Genomic DNA, 6,149 nt, shown 5'->3' with positions numbered 1-6,149 from the left:
ACTTCTTACATGGGAGCTCCACCATCCTGCTTGCTGCTTCTAATAAATCCCTTACCTGAAGGACAACTGGACTCTTCTCCTCTGTCTCTTGTTCACCCTTTCTCTGCTGGTCCCAGTACCTAGCAGGATTCATCACACAGCCGGTGGTTCTGAGTTCAGTTTTGGTCATTGCATGTTCAGCAAGTTCTGTTCTAATATTGTGTGATGCTTATATTTGGTCTGGTTATATTTGGTGTGACATTTCAGCTCTTGCCAGCACACCATTCAGAGGGACTTTGTAGGAAATAGTAAAAGCTGGATGCCGGGAAGTAAATCTAATCTCAGGTTCTTACCATGTTAGGGCTGAGGGTGAGCTTCCCCTTGGCTGGAGCGGGCTTTGTGGATCTTCTCATTACGGAAATGAGCTTGAGACCCCTCTCTGGGACATCGAAAGTGCTGTAGCGCTGCTGAAACCTTCCAGTTTCATGACAAACATCCACTTTTGTCCCACTGGTGAAAGCAAGTCAAATATCTGAGTTCAGGGTGTCACCAGGAAGACTGGCATTGTTGGAAAGGATGAATCATAGGAAAAGAAGAATGTAAAGCCCCTGGGTAGAGGCTGGGGTGTGGCTTGGTTGGGAGAGTGCCTGCCTAGCATGCAGAAGCCCTGGGCTCTACCTCCAGTACTGCTAAAACAGGGTGGGCTAATGCACAATAGTCACCTAGGCACTCAAACGTAGAAACCAGAAGATCAGAAGTTCAAGGCCATCCTTGGCTATATAGTGAAATTACAGACCACTTAGGACACATGAGCCCGTCTCTAAAGAAGGAAAACTCTGACCCTTCTGCCTCCATCTCCTGAGTGCCAGATTTACAGACCGTGGGCCACCACACCTGGTTTTAAACCCAGGGCTTTGTGTGTGCAAGTACTACAGACTGAACTTACAGTCATAGATAATTTGGGGAGCAGTTTTTTTCCAGCTTAGGGAGTTATAGGGCTTCTGGATCCTCTGAGAACTGCAGACTCATCTTGGATCTGCTCCAATGGTCTCTTCAGTCCACACCGAGGTTAGAAAGTTGCTAATGGTCTCAGAACAGGGGTTAGATCATAGGAGAACTGGCGAGAATGTTCCACACCTGTGAAAACCCCTACTTGGAGGAAGCAAATGTTTTCTCTGTTCCTGAGCCATTTGGGTAAGTCACATGGCCACGCACCAATGTGTGAGATAAGGATGTTTACAGGGACAGCTGCAAACGAGAGGAGAATGGGTGATTACACACGGTACAAACTTCACGCCTCAGCTATGACTTTCTCGCCAGAGGAGGGAACTGAGGCACAGAGAGGCTCAGTACCTTATCCCAGGGCCTTCCTGGTGGCAGAGTCAGCATCTTGTCCTAGGCGTCTGACTCCGGAATACTGATTCATTTCCCATCTTTGACGCCAGAGCTCTCATTTTAATGGAAGGGCTCCCAGCCTTCACTTTGTCTCAAGAGTGAACAGCTACCAGTAAAGTTAAAGTAGGAAACTCAAGGTTGACCACCGTAAGACCTTATGAAATGAACTTACGGGCTTTTCTAAGAACGAATTACCTGGGGCTCAGCTGCTACAGTGCTTATCTAGCTGGCATGAACTCTGGGTTCTGGGCCAGCCCTGCGTTAACTGGGTGTGGAGACTCCTGCCTGAGATCTCAGCGCTGGGGAGGCAGGAGAGGCGACAGTGTCAGAAGTTTAAGGCTCTCCTTGACTACACAGTGAGTTTGAGGCTAGCCTGAGATGTATAAGACTACCTCAAAAAGAAAAAAAAAACAAACAAAACCCAAAAAGAGCCATTTATATTGATGCCGGAAGTGTCACCCCTGAGGTCCAAAAACCTGGTATAGGAGTGGCTGCAGGCACACAGGACTCCTAGACCAAGGGGTTCCATAATGGGAACCTCAGAAGGGTTCTTAGCTTCCCCTGAACTACTCTGCCACATTCACTGGGTGTAAGAAAACCCAAAGCATTTTGAGGAGGGAAACTTGGAGTATTTGTTCTAGAAGAGTCCTCATTATTAGCCTATCTCTGGGTTCACGTAGAACTGAGCTCTTGCTAAACACCATAGTCGGGGAAACAGCTATTGAAATCACATGGGACCATCCATGACAGGCCAGCATCCTATTCCTAAGGCACACTCCTTCCCACCCTTAATTTCCCTTGTTTCCAGGTAGAAGGCTGTCGATCGGTTGCATCCAGGCTTGTTTTCAAGAGCTCACACCAACTACATAAGGTGACTCCTAGGTAACCCCTAAATAAACATCTGTATATACAGAAAAAGTCAGGCAAACGCCACTGACACCACATCACAGGCCTGAAAGAGGAAGACCGAAGTGAGTCATGACAAGCCGAACCCACAGGCCCTAGACTCCACCAGAGCCCCCACCATAACTGGGCCAGAGTTTGAAATGTAGCATCTGCCTTAATCAGAGTTACATGTAAGCATGAATTCTCCCTTCCTTCCTTCATGTCTGTCCTTTCCCTAGGGTTCCGAACAATGAAAGGGAATCCTGATGATACGTACTGGAATAAACACCTTCTTCTGAGAGCAGGACTGGACCCTTAGACACGGCCTGGAGACCCGGTTTTAGGTGGCTTGCCTGAACCCTGAAGGAGGTGGTTAGCCAGGGCTGGAAGGACGCCCAGGGCTGCAGAACCCCTGCCACGCACAAGCTCCACAGAGTTTAATGTGATGATTTAAGCTTAGAGCAAAGTGAGCAAGTGGTGTTTGTTGCAGGGGAGAGGCCACTTGTTGGTCTTAACAGCCCAGAACCAAAATAACCACACAGAAACTGTATTAATTAAATCATCGTTTGGCCCATTAGCTCTAGCTTCTTATTGGCTAACTCATACATCTTAGTTTAACCCGTTTCTATAAACCGGTATATCGCCACGTGACAGTGGCTTACCGGCATATAGATTTGGCATGGATGACTCTGGCTGCGGATCCATGGCGTCTCCTCTGTCTTCTGTCTCCCAGCATTCAGTCCAGTTTTCCCCACCTACCTATTTCTGCCCTATCAACAGGCCTAGGCAGCTTTTTTTTTATTCATTAACCAATAAGAGCAACACAGACAGAAGGACCTCACACACCAGGTGTCAATGTTTATCCACACACTGGGACTCAGTATCTGGTAAGCACATACCTGTTCCCCGAGAGCTTCCTCACCCAGGGGATTACCTGCTAGTTTAAATACTACAAAAGAAAAATCTCCCATTCCCAGCTTCACAGTGTAGACAGCCCCCTGCCCCAAGCCCAGCCCCGAGTCATTGTCCACTTGGTATGGGTAGACAACCTTCTCTGAAGTGACTCAGGGACCTGTGATTCTTTCATAGGTCCTTGGGCTTGCGGTGTGCCAGCTTTGGGGGCTTTTGGGCTCTCTGGTAGATGATTCTAAAAGGGACATTTATCCCATGCGAACCCTGATTGCTCTTCGAGCTGATGAGGGAGGGGGATTTGATTGGGGGAGGGGGAGGGAAATGGGAGGCGGTGGCGGGGAGAAGGCAGAAATCTTTAATAAATAAATTAATTAAACATTTATTTCACTGGACATATCTCACTGGATGGAACTCAGGGACTAAGCTCCATGTAGTCACAGTACAGGCATTATTCTCTCTCTCTCTCTCTCTCTCTCTCTCTCTCTCTCTCTCATTCTTTCTCTCTCATTCTCTCTCTCTTTTTCATTCTCCCTCTCTCTCTCCAGAGTTTCTTTGTATAACAGCCTGAGCTATCCTGGAACTAGCTCTGTAGACCAAACTGGCCTCAAACTCACAGAGATCTGTCTGCCTCTGCCTCCCAAGTGCTGGGATTAAAGGCATGTGCCACTACCGCTCGGCAGGCTCTGTAGTCTTTCTGGGTGCCCAAGAAGAAAGCAAATGGGTTTGAAGAAAAACTTAAGAAAAGCCCATGAGGATAAACACCAGGAATGTCCCCACGCTGTGCAGAAGGCAGCTTTTCAGACAAGCACCGGTGTTTCTAATCTTAACTGGAGGAGTTGCCAGCCCCTGCACAAGATGCCTTTTCTGTCCAGCCCTCACTCAGCTCCTTCTTGCTGCTGGTGACCCAGCCTGTCTCCTCACCACAGACACTGCACACACTGCAGTGGAGCTACTGGCTGCTCTTTCAAAGTATCACACACATTCACACTTCTAGGGCTTCGCAAATGGCATTTCCTGTATGAAACATCTCTCCCCTTTACCCTACCCCCTCCGGCAGTCATCCCAGGTACTCCTCTTCTGAGGGCTCGACTTGAAATTCCTCCCTAGTCAAAGTTTGCCACCGCTGCCAATGGTCGTTGTTGTATTGTCTTTTTTTTCTTTTTTCTTTTCTTTTTCCTGTTTGCTTCCTTTTTGTTTGCTTGCATGTTGCTAGATGTGTCTGCTGTGCTAAAACATGTCAGGGTAAATAACTAAATGAGATAGATATTTAAATGTCCTTAAATATACCAACACCTAACTGAAGAGCCAAGCCAAGTTATCAGCTAGAAATTTACAACATAGTAAACCATATATATAATCCCAGCACGTGAGTATCTGAGACAGGAGAATTGCCTCAAATTTGAGGCTGACTTGAGCTACAGAGTAAGACCCTGTTCCCAAACAAAAGCAAATTCCCAATTTAAAAAAAAAAGATTTATTTAAGATGGGTATGGTGCACAAGCCTTTAATCCCAGCACCCAGGAGGCAGAGGCAGGTGGGTCTCTGTGAGTTCGAGGCCAGCCTGGTCTATAGAGTGAGTTCCAGGACAGGCCCCAAAGCTACAGAGAAATCTTGTCTTGAAAAAACAAAAAAGTAAGGAAGGTAGAAAGAAAGAGAGGCCAAGAATTTGAGAGAGAGCAAGGGAGTACACGGGAGGGGCTGAAGAAGGAAAGGGAAGGAGGAAATGACAGAGTCCCGTCATACATAAAATCCTGGGCTTTATCTTCAGCAAAAACTAAATGAGATGTGAAGGCACACGCTGAAACCCCAGCCCTCAGGAGGTGGAGGCAGGAGGACCAGAAGCTTAAGCTTGGTCAGTAAGATGGCTCAGTGAATAAGGGGATTTGCTGACGAGCCTGAGTTGGATCCCTGGAACCCATGTGTGGAAAGAGAGAAATGACTCCTTCCTGCTGACCTCTGACCTTCACAAGTGCTTGGTGATGTGAGCCTTGCCCAATTCATTACATAAACCAGTGTGAGACAATCAAACAATAAATAAAAAAAAAGCTTAAGGTCATCCTTAATTACATAGGGAGTTTGAGTCTAGTTTGGGCTATAAAAGGCCCTGTCTCAAAGGGGCGGGGCAGGGTGGGATTGAGTGTTATTTGAAAATATGTTCTATCTACACCGAGTCCCTAGAGAAACAGAAGAGCTAAAAGATGTTCGAACTGCTGCTCCTGTGCAATACTGAGTGCCGGGCCTGGGCACTGGAGAAGGGGGTTCTGGAATGGACTCAGAGACTATTCTGCCTGGCCTGGACCCTCACACATCTGCAGGAAGAAAGTTTAGGGTATGGGAGAAAAGGCAGAAAAGACGTGAATTTATTTTAGTATTTCACCTCCCGGATGTGACAAGGCCCACCCTCCCACTGGGAATGCTCATGCTCTGAACTGCGCATGCTCTGGATTCTATCCCGGTAAAGGAACAGAGGCTTCCACCTTCCCGGAGGCAAATGGACAGCTGCCGGTCTGAAGAACTCATTCCCGTAATGGATCTCAGGAAAAGTAAAAAACCGGCCTCTTCCCAGTGGCATGGTGACAGTGTGGCTCAGAGAGTGACTCTGCCCGGGAAAGAAGTTCACCTTTGGACTTATTTTTAAAAAAGGAAAAAAGAGAAAGATTTTCCACACTCTCATTTGTCCTTAAGGGAGCCCTAAACCACTCCAAGCCCTCTCCTGGCTGGTTTACCTAGGCTTCTGAAGGCTTTTTACTAACTAGCTGTCGATGTCATGTGATTAACGCCCAGGATGGCTAACGGAGGTACCGAGGCTGGTCCAACCTGTAAGAACGAGAGGAGACCCTGAGAGTGAGAGATAGGCAGGCAGGCACCGTGCGTGGTTGGCACCCAGGCACCGTGCGTGATTGGCACCCAGGCACCGTGCGTGATAGGCAGCCAGGCACCGTGTGTGATAGGCAACCAGGCACCGTGCGTGATTGGCA

At 47.8% G+C, this 6,149-nt stretch overlaps 1 pseudogene; it reads left to right on the top strand.

Moving 5' to 3' along the window:
* The first annotated feature begins 5,956 nt into the window (after positions 1–5,956).
* The window catches only part of LOC101998936, a 3,310-nt pseudogene continuing 3,117 nt past the window's right edge, over positions 5,957–6,149 (top strand).

This window comes from Microtus ochrogaster, chromosome 4, assembly GCF_000317375.1.
Source record: "Microtus ochrogaster isolate Prairie Vole_2 chromosome 4, MicOch1.0, whole genome shotgun sequence".
Lineage (NCBI taxonomy): Eukaryota > Metazoa > Chordata > Mammalia > Rodentia > Cricetidae > Microtus > Microtus ochrogaster.
The sequence above is the reverse complement of the archived record's forward strand: the minus strand, read 5'-3'. Positions and strand labels throughout refer to the sequence as shown.